We start from the raw sequence: 17286 nt of genomic DNA on the forward strand, positions 1-17286 counted from the left end.
AATGATTTTCTTTCTCGGACTCTCCTCTCTCTCGCGTCCACCGGCTCCTTCGCCTTCGAACCGATACTATTTCCTTCGTTATCTATGGACACCAGACTCTCCGATGGAACCAACATCTGCATCAGATCCTTGGGATTGCTAATGAAAGGGTTCCTTCCAGGAATTGGCTTGACACCAGCAAGGATGGGAACCGGGGTCCCGGATTCGACTCACTCGACGTAAAAGAACTGACCGAGCTGTAACTAATGTTGGTAATGATCAATCCCACATAGTATTGGAAACACTATTGGGAATGAGTATTTATAGTATGGAATTCCCACTTCCTTGTTGAGTGAAAGAGAACAAGGGGGACTCTCGCGCACCGTCGTCCGTCCGTCTCGTCTCGTCTCGTGGTCGTGGTCGTGGTTGTAACATCCTCCATACTGGGTTAGTGATCAAACTGTGAAATTATAAAATTCAGTGACCAAAGTAGATAAATTGAATAGTTGAAAGATTTAATGGGAATGTTTTGTGTAGGATCAATTAACAAAGAAGGATGAACTAAAGGGGTAAAAGAGTCTTTTAATAGGGGAAATAATTAAATATTAGATGAGGATATTTAAATCCACATGGAAGGCAAATGAATAGAACAAAAGTTTCTAGATTTCTCTTCTTCTTCACTTCTTCTTCTCCATCGAGAGACCAAGCTAAAGGTGAGTTTTCTTGTTGATTAAATTCTTGATGAATTTAAGGTTTTTTATTGATCCTTAGTTGATAACTAAGCTTAAGGAAAGCTTAGATTATCTTAAAACCATAAGATGAGGAGAATATGAAGAATCAAAGAAAGGAAGTAGAAAAGTGAAATCTTGGATTATAGTTCCTAATAAGAATTAGAAGTGGGATTTGACTTGTCATAAAGCTAACTAAGAAGTATGAGGTGTTAGAATTCAAATTAGATTATGTTGGAATTTGGGTTAGATTCTTAAATTCTACATGGAGAATTGGATTTTTAAGTTTCAAAAGTATGGAATGGATAATAATTAGTTTAAGTAAGAGTATGCAAGTTAAGGATATTAAAAGAGAGGGGAAATATAAAGTGTTAAGTAGACTAAGAAGAGATTTTCGTGCTAAAATGACAATTCTGGGCAATGTGCATCGATGCACATTCATTGTGCACCGATGCATCAATGATAAATCCCAGAAATTGTTTAAGGTGCATCGATGCACATGAAGTGCATCGATGCATTAATTTAAAAGAAAACATCGAATGCCATCGATGCATCGATGCATAAGGAGTGCATCGATGCACCCCATTAAATACAAACATCGAATAGGATTTATGCATCGATGCATGGTGTAGTGCATCAATGCATACCTCCATTAAAAGATGGAAATGGCTTTTCTTTTAGCCTAAGAAATGATAGTTTAGAATATATTAATTAGTATACTGATAAGTATCAATGAATTACTATGTAGATATCGAGCCTAAACGAGTTCCGGAACCATCAACAAGTAGGATCAATCGATGGAAAGACAAAGAAATCTAGGTGAGTGCATATGCATAGCATGAATATGTATTTTATTTAGTTCTAGACTTGTGATAAGTCTAGATTCAATATTTTGATACATGATAGTATTTCATATTATGATATATGACATGAATCCATACCATATGCATTATGGGACATGAATATGCAAGAAAAAGTTATATGAGTTATGTGATAAATGTATGAAAATAATATGTCTACGTGATACAAATAAGATAAATTGTGAAAGTCCATGTTATGTAAATGAGAACTATAGGTATAGTTGGCATGCCAAGTGTAGAGGGTCTATGTGGTCCTTCAGGACATATATGTATTCTTTGGAACATGTGTGAAGTCTGGTGAGACACATACTTGATCCTTGGCATATGTATATGATTCTTAAGGAATGATATGTGGTCCTTCGGGACATATATGTATTCTTTGGAACATGTGTGAAGTCTGGTGAGACACATACTTGATCCCTAGTATATGTATATGATTCTTAATGAATGATATGTGGTCCTTATGGACATTATTATATGGTACTACGGTGCAATTCTACGCGGCACTCTGGTGCAATTCTACGTGGCACTTCGGTGTAATTATATGAGCTGTGGTGACAACATAGTGCACAACCTCACAATACTCACATACCTTAGGTTCTCTGTATGGTACCATGGGCTAATGAACTTACTAAGGTGAACTTATTAATGTGAATTTGATAAGTATATGTGTAAGAAACATGGTTCTGGTTATTGCATTTTTTACATACATCTTATCATTGCAATCCATCCCAATTTGGCAATTACTTTATATTTATTGATATTATTATTATATCGCCTCACTAAGTCGATGACTTAGCGTGTGAGTGTTTCACACGTAGGATCCGATAAAGTAGACGATCGAGGTTAAGCAGCTGGACAACATTACTCCTGCAACTATCAGATCAGAAGCAACTTAATCAGTAGGTCATTTTGTTATGAAAAGGAATGTTGGCATGTAACTAAAGGGTTAAGTTGTGTATGCTCTGAGTATTTTGATAAACTTGTATTAATATATGTATATTATTGTATTTTTCTTAATATAAGTTCAAGTATTTTGCTATTATTTGTAAGAGTTGTGTTTCAAAAGTCAATATAATATCTCTGACTCGTATCCGGGTTGGATACGGATTGAGGATGTTACAGTGGTCGTGGTAATATGTGTCTTCAACACATCTGCGCGGATACTATCTTTTTAGAGAAAATTATTGAGGACATATGTTTACGAATCTGTTCCTTTTAATTACTGTTTATATTTCTAGTCAGTGCTAACGGTGTAGTTTTGGCAGTTCATATATCCAACGATTTAGAAACGAATTCTATATACTGCAATCATGTCAACACCTTTGAGAAAACTGATACTCGATCTTTCCAAGCTCGATACACTTGATGGAAAGAATTATAGAAGGTGGTCCTAAAGAATCCTGATATTCTTCGAGCAGCTTGATCTTGACTACGTGCTGCTCAAGCCACCACCTACCATGCCGCCAACCCTAGCTGCCGATAATGATGTAGATGTGGTCCTCAATGATGATGCCTTAGCAACCGCATCAAGATAAGAAGACGAAACCTCATAAGGCTACCAACTTCAAAAAGTTAGGAAAGGCCAAACCTGAAGGAAAGACACTCAAGTGTTATGTCTGCGGTTTACCCGGCCACAAAGCTTACCAATGCCAACACCGCTCAGATCGCCAGAATGACAACAAGCACATATGCACGTTGTAGAAGAAGATGCTGAGATCATTGTTGTGGTGGTCTAAGAAGTCAATCTGGTGAAAAACAGTTCGGAATGGGTTGTTGACACTGGCGCTTCAAAGCATTTTTGCGCAAGGAATGAGTTTTTCACCGAATTCGAGGATGGGAACGAAGGTGAACGTGTGTACATGGGGAACTCTAGCAGCTCTGAAGTGCTAGGTAAAGGCAAGATTTTACTCAAGCTGACCTCTGGTAAAACTATGGCTTTAAATAATGTTCTGTATGTACTTGCCTTGCGTAGAAATTTGATAAGTGGTAGGCTACTGAATAAGGCAGACATTAAGTTAGTTTTTGAGGCAATTAAACTTGTACTTTCCCGAAATGGTGATTATGTGGGGAAAGGGTTTTTAAGCAATGGTTTATTTGTCATAGAAACTCAATTTAATAAAAATAAAGCTACAACTTCTGCTTATATTGTTGAATCCATTGATATGTGGCATGCTAGATTAGGACACGTAAATATTCATGCTTTAAAGAAATTGATAAATATGAATGTTCTGCCTAAACTAGACACAACTAGCTTTAACAAATGTGAAATTTGTGTAGAAGCTAAGCATACTAGACCTCACTTTAAGATTGTTTCTAATAGAAAGACTGAGCTGTTAGAACTTATTCATACTGATCTAGCAGATTTTAAAACACTGAAAGTAAAGGAGGAAAACATTACTACATAACTTTTATAGATGATTATTCAAGATATACAAAAGCTTATCTCCTAAGGACTAAAGATGAAGCTGAAAACTTCTTTCTTATTTATAAGGCAGAAGTTGAAAATCAGTTAGATAGGAGAATCAAACGGGTTAGATCTGATAGAGGTGGTGAATATGGATCTAATTTCTTAAAAGATATTTGTGAAAAGAATAACATAATTCATGAAACTTCAGCCCCCTATTTTCCTCAACAGAATGATATAGCCGAAAGGAACAATAGAACTTTAAAAGAGATGATGAATTTTTTACTAATAAGTTCAGGGTTATCTGATAACATGTGGGGGAAGCCATTCTATCGGTAACTCATATCTTGAACCGAGTTCCTCATAAGAAATTAGATTCTACCCCATATGAATTGTGGAAAGGATACGCTCTTAATTTACAATATCTGAAAGTGTGGGGGTGTCTGGCCAAAGTGGGTTTGCCAGACTTTAAGAAGTCCACCATCGGACCTAAAACTGTTGATGCAGTGTTTATATGGTATGCTACGAATAGTGCTGCATACAGATTCATGCTTTTACAAGATTATTCTATTTGTGAGTCAAGTAATGCTATTTCCTTTGAAAATACTTTTCCTTTAAAGGAACCAAGAATGAATATTGAAACACAAATAGAATATATTTCATCCACTTCTTCTAGTAATCCTGTTAGGTCTTCTGAACAAATTGATTTCGAGCCTAGAAGAAGTAAAAGGCAAAGAGTTGAAACCTCTTTTGGACCAGACTTTATTACTTCCTTTATTTCTGAGATAAATGATTTAGACTCCATTTCAGATCCTATAGCTCAAATTTTTCTGTTAGATGAGGATCCTAAAACTTTTGAAGAAGCTATAAGATCTATCGATGCTAGTTTTTGGAAAAGCGCTGTTAATGATGAACTAGAATCGATAATGTCTAATCATACTTGGGAATTAGTTGACTTGCTTAAGGGATTCAAACCAATCTCCAACAAATGGGTCTTCCGGAAGAAACTAAGGCCAGATGGTTTGAATCAGCGGTACAAGGCAAGGTTAGTCGTCAAAGGGTTCACTCAAAGGTTTGGTTTAGACTACTTTGATACATATTCTCCCGTTACAAAAATCTCAACGATTCGTGTATTATTTGCACTAGCCTCTATTCATAAGTTGCAGGTACATCAAATGGATGTTAAGACTACTTTCTTGAATGGAGATCTAGATGAGGAGATTTACATGGAGCAGCCACTAGGTATTGAAGCACCTGGTATAGAAGGCAAAGTCTGTAGACTCAAAAAGTCACTCTATGGACTTAAGCAGGCTCCTAAACAGTGGTATGAGAAATTTCATAAAACTATTCTTAGTTTTGGTTTTGTTGTGAATGGTTCGGATGCTTGTGTGTATTCGAAGATGTTTGACACTGAATGTGTTATCATAAGTCTTTATGTTAATGACATGTTGATTTTCAGTTCTAACATTGAGTCCATTAACAAAGTTAAAAATTTCTTGTCTACTAAGTTTGAGATGACATATTTGGGAGAAATAGATGTAATCTTAGGAGTCAAAGTTACCAAAACCGAGAAGGGATTTTCTTTATGTCAAGCACATTATATAGAGAAAGTGCTAAAGAAATTTGACAATTTTGATGTCGTCCCTATTTGAACTCCTTATGACCCTAGCATACATCTACTTAAGAATAAAGGAAGTAGCGTTTCCAAAACTGAATATGCTTTTTAATCGGAAGCTTAATGTTCTTAATGAACTATACTCGGCCTGATATTGCTTATGCTGTGAGTAGACTGAGTAGATATACTCATAATCCGAGTTGTGAGCACTGGATTGCTCTTAAACGCTTACGGAAGTATCTTAAGGGTACTTTGGATTGGAAACTTGAGTTTGTTGGCTTTCCTGCGGTACTGGAAAGATATTGTGATGCCAATTGGGTTTCTGATAATGATGAGGTAAACTCTACAAGCGGGTATGTTTTTACTTTGGGTGGAGCAGCAATCTCGTGGAAATCATCAAAGCAGACTTGTATTGCTCGTTTTACTATGGAGTCAGAGTTTATAGCTCTTGACCTAGCTGGGCAAGAAGCCGAGTGGCTCAGAAGTTTGTTAGCAGATATTCCGTTATGGGGAAGACCGACTCCTCCAGTTTCATTATTGTGTGATTCACAAGCTGCGATATGTGTGGTTAAGAACCAAGCTTACAATGGTAAGAAAAGACACATTCGTATAAGACATGAGTCAGTGAGACATTTAATAAAGAATGGAGTTCTCTCTTTAGAGTATGTGAAGTCGGAAAGGAACCTAGCAGATCCACTTACCAAAGGGTTAAGTCGGAAGCTGGTCCTAGATTCGTCGAGGGAGATGGGTCTAAAGCCCATTAATTGAGGAATTCATGGTGGATACCCAACTTAGTTATCTAAGTTCCATGTGGTCAAATGAAACCATGGAAAGACTCATAGTGCACATTCCTACTGCCTATCCCTATGATGAATAATGTGCATGCCCAGAATGAGCTTAATTGTTCTTAATAAATTCATAGCCCAGGCTTTGGGTGGTCTTAGTGAGAAAGACTTGATGAATTTGCCGATTTTGGCTGAATATCTATTCTTAATAAGTTCATAACCCATAGTGAGTGGGTAGGAAATGATGAACTTACCTACAGAAAGGTTGAGTTTGTTAAACTCTTAATAAATTCAAATCCAAGTATTTGGATGGTTCTAGTGAGAAGGACTTACTGAATTTAACGATAAATGAGGTTGAATATTTATTCTTAATGACTTCTTAGCCCAGAGTTTGGGTGGCTCATTAATAATGAACTTGAAGAAAGTCACCATACCCTTTGTGAGGTTGAGCTATTATAAAAGCTCTTAATTATTTCATATCTCTTTTTAAAGGGTGGTTTATGTTGAGATAAACTTGATGAAATAACCTATGTAAGTGAGAAGGGTTAGCCGCATTCTATGAAAAATGTTGGGCCATTTTTCTAGCACACTTACTAGAATCCTGAGGTAAGATGGCCAAATATATACTTTGTATATATATATCTTACACATCGAAGACTCAGGTGGATGAAGGGGTTAGTTGTGTGTTATGAGTTTACCCCCATCTTAGAAAGTTCCAGACTAGTTTCACTTATCTAAGAGAAGGATTGCTCATCATCACTATGTACTAGTTCCAGATACGTTCACTAGTGCTTAAGCAACTAATCTCGTTATTGCTCTTCTGGAAAGTTTGTTTTCGAGTTTCAGAAGATTTCTTTCGCATTAGTGGGGGAATGTTGGTAATGCTCAATCCCACATAGTATTGGAAACACTATTGGGAATGGTATTTAAGGCTTGGCTTTCCCACTTTCTTATTGAGTGATAGAGTACAATGGGACTCTTGCGCACCACCGCCGCCGCCGTCCGTCTCGTCTCGGTACGGCTCGGCTCGTGGTCGTGGTCGTGGTAATACGTGTCTTCGACACATCCACGCGGATACTATATTTTTAGAGAAAATTCTTGAGGAATTTCTCTTTGAAAGAAACAAATAGAAAATGTGAAAGATTTCAACTGATATTTATAGGTGTTGAGGACTGTTTAAATTTCAAATGATAACAACTGCTTTATGAGTTATCAGAAATTAAACAGCTTTTTCCTAAATTAAATCAAAAACGTTAAAATGTATTTGGACTGATTTCAGCTTTGTACAGAGGAGACAAGCTGTTAATATCAGGAGTTACAGGAGTTATTTGATTTAATTCCAAGGGTTACATGATATAATTTCAGGAGTTATAACAGCTGAATAATGATGCAATGAACCTGGACTATTTTTGAGTCAGGTTCATCTAGACGTTTTAGCTGTTACAAAAGAAGATATTTAATCCTGAAATTTTATGGATGATATTAACCCTATTTCTAGCCTATAAATAGATAGCTATATTAGCTTCTCAACTCACTCTAAAACATTCACAATTCACTTACAAAAGTGTTTTCTACAGTTCTCTCTGAGTGATTTCCAATCAGAAGAGCAATACCACCAGCAGTCCACTCCGGTTTTGGGTGTACGGAATTCGGAGGGACCGTGTTAACCATGGGGGATGGTCCACTACTGCAGTGGTTACACACATCGGGGCAAATTTGTTTCTAAGGCAGTGGTTTTTACCACGACACGGTTTACGAATTTGTTCCTTTCAATTACTGTTTATATTTCCAGTCAGTGCTAACGGTGTAGTTTTGCAGTTCATATATCCAACACGTATTGCTGTCGCTTCCCTGGAGGCGTCTGGTGCAAGGCCTGCTAGTTGTCCGACTGAAAATGAGCTTAACACGAGAATGAGAAAGATTGTATATACATCACCGAAACCGGTATGGCCATGTTTCATAAGGTAGGCACCATACCAAAGTGTAAAAGTGTATACACAATACATGGCACCTTGAGATAAACCAAGTGTGAGGCCTAGAAGTTTTGACCTTTTCACTGATTATTTTCTAGGCTCGGATAAAGCTCTATCAAAGGATTCAACTCTCTTCTTGTGAAGAAAATGTTGCCACCGTCCTTAAATTCGAAATCACACCAGAAGCGATGCTGTTGGCTTTGTCATATGCTTTGTTATCTAACCTTGGTCCAATGTTTATAATCAAATTCACGTAGCTTGCATCGAGAGTGAAAGAAGTAACCGCAACATCCACGAGAGCTAACCTCCATTCAAGGTAAAACGAAATTCCAAGACCCACTGCAGCTGCACTCACACCCATCAACAAGACAGAGTACCGATCCCGGTGACCGATCAAAAGCTGAGACAGTCAATTAAGAGTCTTGAGACAAGGATCCCGTGGAATTGTCCTCAAAATCAAACCATCCTGGTTCTTGTTTTAGTATCGAACGGAATAAGAGATCTCTCACCCTTAGTGTCAGTTTTGTTCTAGCCCAACCACAGAAACCTTGTTATCCTATCAAGGCAATTATAGAAGCAAAGCCTAGGCCAACAAGAGCTAAGGCGAGCTTGTTAACTTCTTTCTTCAACTCTTGTGGTGTGTCATCAAAGTAAGCTTGAAGAGCTATGCCTAAAATCAAGGGGAAAATGGAGAGAATAGCAGCTGCATTGATACCGAAAGAAAACCGAGTAAAGTGTGATGAGCTCTGGTCGTTATAGAGACCATATCTTCAAAATCCAATATTCACTAGGCTTTTGATTTTGTTGTATTTCCTCATCAACTTGATTAACCACTTGGATAGACTTTAAGTACTTCGATTTTGAAATACCGTACTTGTCGTAACCGGTTTTTGTCCTGGCACGAAATTTTTACTTGGCGGGAAAAATAAAATGAATAAATAAATAATTTTTAATGAAATATATTGGGAGTCGCCATCGACCTTTTGGGTCAGGTAGGTCGAATACCTAAAAATCATCTTTTAAAAGAGTTTTTAAGAAAACATCAGTTAAAAGATAAACTGGTCTGAGTTTAACCAAAAATTCATTATTTTTAATAATAAAAAATGATTCGTGGTCGATTACGTTTGGGGAAGGATTAACACCACAACGCCCAAAATTGGTCCTTGTCGATTATAAATTGTCTTTAATAATAGAATTTAAGAATTCGAACATAAATTTAATTTATGATTCTCTTATTGCAAATTTATTAAGATAATTCTAATAAAATATAATAAAATATAAAAGTAAAGTAAATATATATATATATATATATTTAAGTTATTATAAATATGATATTTATTCATTTAAAAATATCAAAAAAGGACCTCTAGTTGCTTTAACACAATCCATTTCTTAATATTAAAAAAATAAATAAATATTAATAAAATGTAATAAATATTCCTAAAAAAATAATTTAAATAAAACTAATTTAAATATATATAATTTTTATAATATTTATTTATTTAAAATAACAGAATAGGACATCTAGTTACATTAAGACTGTCCTTTCTTAATATTTAAAAATAAATAAATATTATTAAACAAATATATATATATATATATTTATTTATATGACTAATATGAAAATAATAATAAAATAATAATTAAAGTAACAATTTAAACATATTGAAATTGAAAAGATAATAAAAATAAATTACAATAAATAGTGATTAAAATAAATAAAATTAAAATATAAAATATTGAAATTAAAGATACTAATTCGAAACATTATAAGAGATAGTGATTAAAACTGTAATTTACCCTAATTAATTATTCGGGACTAAAATGAAAATTAATAAAATTAATGGACTAAATATGTTATTTTACCTTATATATATATATATATATATTTATGTCAGGGACTAAATTATAAAGTAAATAAAATTAAGAAACCGAATTAAAATGCTCATTAATTTGATTTAGTGACTAAAATGAAAATATACAAATCTGTAATGGTTGCGGGTATAGTTTACCCATTATGAAATTATGCATATACCCCTCCCCAAAACGCGGCGTTTGGGAAGGGGTATAAATGCCCTAAAATGGACGGCCTTAAGGCCATTCTCTCATTTTCTCATTTCTTCTTCTCTCTCTAAAAAGAGAGATATATCATATCTCTCGCTTCTCTTAGGTTTCCCTCACCGGAGGGAAACCTGTCGACGACCGGTTGTCTTAGGCCGTCGCCAACACCAGTGGTTGCCGGAACTATAAACTTACACCAAAATGAAGCCCTAAACACCCCAAGACCGAATTCAACCTTATTCCTAAAAAGCTCCTAATCGGAGTAGATCTACGATAATACCTTCGGGTTTTGGTTGCTTCAGACGACGTTTGCTCTCCTCCGTGGTAAGATTTTCTCTCTTTTTTTGGGTTTTATTTTTGTGGTTGTTGTTTGATGTCGTTGATATTCGTGGTTCCCGTTCTTCTCGTTATTCGTCTGCTCTGTGATTGCTCTCCTATCTCTCTCTTTGTAGGTTCGGTGGCCATATTTATAGGCCACCACCGAGCTGCCTTCAGACCGGTCACAGAGGGGTTTATCGATGAGTCACCAAACTATAGTGGTGACTCACCACAGGGCATCGATGTGGGGGGCAGCTGGCTTCTGGAATCCTCGGCAAGAATGGCATCGTGGCAGTGTGGAACGTCGGCAACGGTTGAACGAGGCACCTGGCAGAGGAGGCGGAGACAATGTGTAGACGTGGGGCGGCTGGAAGCTTGATGAAACCCTAGTAGAAACCCTGAATAGGTTTAGGGTTTCTATTGGGCCAGCTGTAAACGGGTTGGGCCTCCGGGATTTTGGGCTTTTAATTATTTTTTTAATAATAATAATAATATATAATAATAATAAAAATAAAAATAAAATGAAAATATTAGTGTTTACAGTACTCATACGGCAATCTCAATGCTTTAAAGGCCGATTTCTCGAAATACAGGGAAAAAATAGAGATCTTCACATGGCATTCATTGACCTTGAGAAGGCGTATGATAGCGTTCCCTGCGATACGATCTGGAAGACTTTGGAAATGAGACGGATCCCAACTGTTTATATCTGAGCGATTCGTGATATGTACTGTAGATCTAATACATACGTCAGGACTACAATTGGCGACACCGAGGCTTTCCCGGTGGAAATCGGACTCCACCAAGGGTCGGCTCTTAGCCCTTACATCTTCGCCTTGATTATAGATGACATCTATTGTGCGACACCAGACGGTGTTCCATGGTGTATGCTTTTCACTGATGACATTGTCCTAGTTGCTGAAACAAAAAATGAGCTGAATAGTAGACTGGCTACCTGGAAGACTGCTTTGGAAGAAAAAGGTCTAAGGATCAATATTGAAAAGACAGAGTATTTATGTTCAAACTTCAGTGGGAACCAAAATGATGAAGATGTAGAAGTATGCATTGAAGGACACATTCTCCCCTCAAAGGATTGTTTCAAGTACCTAGGGTCTATGATACATAAAGATGGGGGTGTGGATGATGACGTTACACACCGTATAAAGGCGGGATGGCTAAAGTGGAGGGCTGCTACTGGAGTTTTGTGTGACAAGAAGGTGCCTCTAAAACTTAAGGGAAAATTTTATAGAATGGCAATAAGACCAGCGCTGTTGTATGGATCAGAATGTTGGGCAATCAAGAAAGATCACGTAAGGAGGATGGAGGCCACAAAAATGAGAATGCTTCGATGGACATGTGGTAGGACTATGTGGGACATGACACCAAACTCTGCTATTAGGATGTCCTTGGGGGTGGCGCCTGTATTCGAAAAATTGAGGGATGGAAGACTACGATGGTTTGGGCATGTCCTTAGGTGACAACCGTCAGATACAGTCAGGAGAGCAGATTCGATTACAGTCGACGGTGCCAGAAGGAGATGACTACCAAGGAAGAAGTGGGAAGACTGCTTGAGATCTTATTTGAAGGATTTAGCCCTTACCGATTACATGACCTCTGATAGGAAAGTATGGAGACTTAAGATCAGGGTAGTCGAGTAGTGCATGTCACATCCATAGGGTGTATCATCTCTGTATTCTTTTAATGATTTTGTAGTAATTTCCATGACTTCTATTTTTTTTTATCGTCTTGTCATTGGAATTTATGAAGGCTTAGAACTAGTGTAGCGGAGTAGTGTTGCCTTAGTTTAGGTTTTAACTCATTTTGACTTTATTCCTTCTCGTTGCTTGTTATCGTTGACTATTGTGTATCATTCTCGTCATGGTTTCATCTTTTTAAATTTTGTCGGGTCTAACGTTTCTATCTATATACAGAGATTTTTACGCAGGGATTCATTTGCAGGGATAACTTCCCATTACAGACGCGCATATGAAGACTGCATATAAAGACTGTTAATCTATGTATTTATATATTTATTTATACATGCACTACATTTTATCTTTATTTTTAAATTTTATAACTGCCGGAGGTCTTCCACGGAAGCTGCTCTCAACCTGGCATTGGGGGCAGCCAACTACCCTACCTCCCCCTTACCCCAATTATATTTGGGAATAGGGTTTTGTTGTTGTTGTTGTTGTTATTGCTTTTCATTAACTGGTGATGGCTACCAGCCTCAACAACCGATCCGTTATTGAGAACAAAAATGGTGTCAGTGTTTCTTATCGTTGCTAGCCTTGAGCAATGACCACTGTTGTTCTCCCCTTCGAAATCTTGTCAATTGCTTGTTGGGCAACCGCCTCGCCTTAGGCATCCAGGGCACTGGTAGGCTCATCTAAGAGAAGGATTCTAGGATTTTTAATCAACGCACGAGCTATAGCGATCCTTTACTTTTGACCACCTGATAACTGAGTTCTCTTTGCTCCAAACTGCGAATCCGTTTTCGAGGCTGGAAAATCAGAACATGTGCATTGAACAAGTTCATTAATATGAATGTTCGAAGTATGATATCGGTTGTCGACCTGAGTATCAAATCCTTGTTGAAGATCATGTATGAAACCATGGGCATTGGCAGTAACAAAAGCTGCAACAGCTTCTTTCTTGGTGGCATTTTCCTTACCCATCATCATATTTTCCAATATCGTGGTCAGGGTTTCAAATCGCGGTCGCGGTCGCATTTTCAGTTATTTCAGATTTACTGTGATTGCGGCCGTCGCGGGTGCTATTGCGGCCGTCTCGGACGCTATTGCGGCCGTCGCAGGTAACTCGGACGGCAGCGAAACCGCTATATCACGGCTGAAATCGCGGTCGCGGACCGTTTTTAAAACTCTGATCGTGGTGGCAAAGAGAACCGGTTCTTGCCCGACCATGCCAATTTTCCTTCTTAGCCACTTTTAGTGTCTTAAATCATAGCAGTCCAAGGTTATGGTTTCTACCAGTTAGACTCAAACCAGATTAACATCTAAACATCACATAGTTATGCTGGATGAAACTATCAAAACGAGACGATTAACAAGCCTACCTTTTTCAGGATCATAGAACCTCTTGATGAGAGCAAAGATGGTGGACTGGCCACCTCCACTTGCTCCAACTAGTGCTAGAGTTTTTTTCGATCGGAATCGGATAACTAAATCGAGAGAACTAAGAATCGTAGCATCGTGACGAGATGGAAACTCGATCTTTCCTCGAACACTAGGAAACATTCTTCCCTCGGGATTATAAGGGTCTATCTCCAGAACCCTATCTATAATATCGAATACTCGAGTAGCCGCTACGGTGCCTTGAGTGAATTGAGCAAAATATGCCACTGACAATGCCAAGCCCTGAAACAAGAGATCAAACAACTTAGTGATTTCATTTTTGCAATAAGCATTAGAAGTTGCACTCAAATGGAAGAGAGGTCTTGGTCTATACCTTACTCCTACATTGACACCAAAGAAGCAAGCCATGGCATCACCACCGGAGATCTCATTTCGAGCAACAAGATCGAACCATACCAAAAGGCCAATGCCAATGTTGAATATGTAACCAAATAAATAACACCGATTCCTGCACCCTTGGCGAACCCGATCTTCGCCTCGAGAGGCGCCGAATTTGACAATAATTCACCATATCTTGCAGCCAAATTTTCGTCAGCAACAAAAGAAAATACAGTTCTGATTGAACTAATTGCTTGCTCTGCAATGTACCAGCTTTCCTGTAAGAAACCTGTAGCTCCAAAATACGAACCTAAACAAAATAAGACCAATGAGTTGACACTGTAAACATTTCTTGTAACTTGTGTGATGTTTTTTACCTCTTCCTTTGCTGAGAGACCGCCATAAATCGCCTTGTAAACGATACCACAAGACATCATGACTGGGTAACAGAAAAAACTACGGTGTCACTTTCCATACTGCTATAAACCTGACTGTATAGCCGCATATGAAGGTGAATACATGGTGAATGAAATGTGCCATCTGCATAACATAGTTCCAAGTTTTGAGCAATCATATCAGGTTCAGTGCTAGTTGGCAGTGTAAGAAGCGAAATGTCCAAACTCTTTAGGTTACCTTCTCTCCCATAACTTCCTGGATTTTAGCTACATCACTCGAAATACCATGCATAATGTCACATGTGCCAACTTCGGTGTCGAAAAAGCTGATGTCCTATCTCAAGACTGCTCTCAAGTACTTTGTTCTAATTCGTTGAGCCGAATGCTCCCCGACCAGCCTCCAGTAGGTAATTTCTGCCATTTGTTGAAAAAGAAAGCATTTCTAGAACTTATGGAAGCTACAAAGTTCAAAAAATCTATGTTTTCATTACCTAAGTATGCTCCAACCACCACTATTGCTGCTAAGAGAGATATAAATTGAGAGATATAAATTGAGATATCTAAAGAGATTTAAGCAGGATAAAGACAACATTATTGTTTCTAATATCAACCAATATTTGGGTATAAAAAACATAAGATTTCTTGTTTCAATTCTTACCATCTCGACATCCTTCATCATCTGTGTTTTGTCACCTTTCGATTCCTTTGGAATCTTATTTTCAAACTTACCAAAAAGAAAAGAAAACCAAGGCAGTGAACCCCCATTGATTAAGGCTCCCAAACAACCCACAATCACAAGTACTATATCCCAATTTGTTGAATACATGAACAAACTCAACAAACCAACTGGCCTTGGTGGTTCTACATCCTCTTCCTCCTCATCGTCGTCATCGAAATTCGGTATCTGATTGAAGTCATCGTACTTACTATCGCCACTGAATTGATGGCTTGCTGATTGCAAGTTATGGTCAAGACCTACCAACTTGTGTCTCATTTGATGATGGCCATCAAGATCGCTATGAACATTGTGATATGATAATCCACGACTGTGATCGTGACCATGACCATTGTAAACATCAATTTTTCATTTTTCTTAAATTATTATTATTATTATTTATTATTAATTACAACCCCAAATCGAAGGCCCAATCAACCGGCCCAGACCAAAATAAAACCCTAAACATTTAGGATTTCAGCTAGGGTTTCTAACCCTAGTGCCGCAGCCGCCTCTCCAGCTGCCAGAGACCATTGTCGACGGTCAGCTGCCAGATGCTCGAACCCGCTACAGCCACGAAGCCGTCGCCTCGCCAGAAGCCTCTAGAAGCCAGCTGCCCCCCCACACGTCGCGGCTATGGAGTGAGTCACCACATAGCTCGGTGACTCACCGAACTTTCCCCTCTGGACCGGTCTGAGCATGGCTCCGTGGTGGCTATAAAAGCCACCTGATCCTGCAAAACGAGAGAAGAAAAAAGAACCGGAGAAAAACAGAAACAAGAGTAAAAAAAATATACCAAAGATCCCAGTCAACAACAACGAAGCAACCAGAAAAAAAATCCGAGAGAAAAGAGAGGAGAAACCCTTACCGAGGAAGCAAAACCACCTGAGAAAACCAAACATCGCCGAAGTACCGAAAATACCTAAGGTATTTTCTTAGATCTAGGAAATTCCAGGGACTATTGGGGAAAATAGATGCCGGATTCGGCCTTAAAACGGTGAGATTTATATCCTATGGTATTTTAAAAAATTTCTGGCCACCGTTGACGGTGGCCGGCGGCGGTGTTCGGCGTCGGAGTGCGACTGCCGGTCGGAGACCGTGTTCCCTCCGGTGAGGGAAATAATAGAGAGAAGGGAGAGAATTTTCTTCTCTCTCAGCTAGAGAGAGAAGAGAAATGAGAAGTTTTTTATTAATTCGAATCATGCCCTTTAATTTTGATATTTTACTTTTTTAGTCACCAATATTTTGTTTCTTTTCATTTTGAATCTGATTGTTTTTATATATTTTGCAATTTAATATTATTACTTTTAAATCTATTTTAAATATTATTTATTTATAATATTAATTTGTTATTACTTTTATATTATTATTATTTTCATATTAGTCACATAAATAAATATATATATATATATATATTAAATAATAATGTATATTTATTTTCAATATCAAAGAAAATGGCAGTTTTAAAATAACTGGATGTCCTATTCTGGTATTTTAAATAATTAAACATTATAAAAATTATAATTTAGTTTTATTTAAATTATTTAAATTTAATATTTATTTTTATCCAAGAAAGGAGCTGTCTTAAGGTACCTAGAAGCCATTTTCTGATATTTTTGAATAAATAAATATCTTACTATATTAAAATAAATTTTTATTATCTTAAGAAAATGTTTTAGTCATTTATTTATTAATATCGAAGAAAAGATCTATCTTAAGGCACCTAGAAGTCTTTTCTGATATTTATAAATAAATAAATATTTTTATAAATATATTTAAATTAATATATTTTCTTAAAAATTATAGTAATAAAATTTGAAATAACATAATTATAAATTAAATATATTTGAATTTTTAAAATTCTATTATTAGAGACAATTTATAATTAAAAAGTACCAATTTTGGGCGTTGTAGGGGTGCTAATCATTCCCTAAACGTAACCGACCACGAATCCCTTTTTATTAATAAAAAGAACGA

General features: G+C 37.1%; 1 pseudogene; it reads right to left on the minus strand.

Moving 5' to 3' along the window:
* Positions 1–78: 78 nt before the first annotated feature.
* Positions 79–15625, minus strand: LOC120179646 (annotated as a pseudogene).
* Positions 15626–17286: the final 1661 nt, after the last annotated feature.

This window comes from Hibiscus syriacus, unplaced genomic scaffold (genome assembly GCF_006381635.1).
Source record: "Hibiscus syriacus cultivar Baekdansim isolate YM2019G1 unplaced genomic scaffold, ASM638163v2 tig00112443_pilon, whole genome shotgun sequence".
NCBI classification, from domain to species: domain Eukaryota; kingdom Viridiplantae; phylum Streptophyta; class Magnoliopsida; order Malvales; family Malvaceae; genus Hibiscus; species Hibiscus syriacus.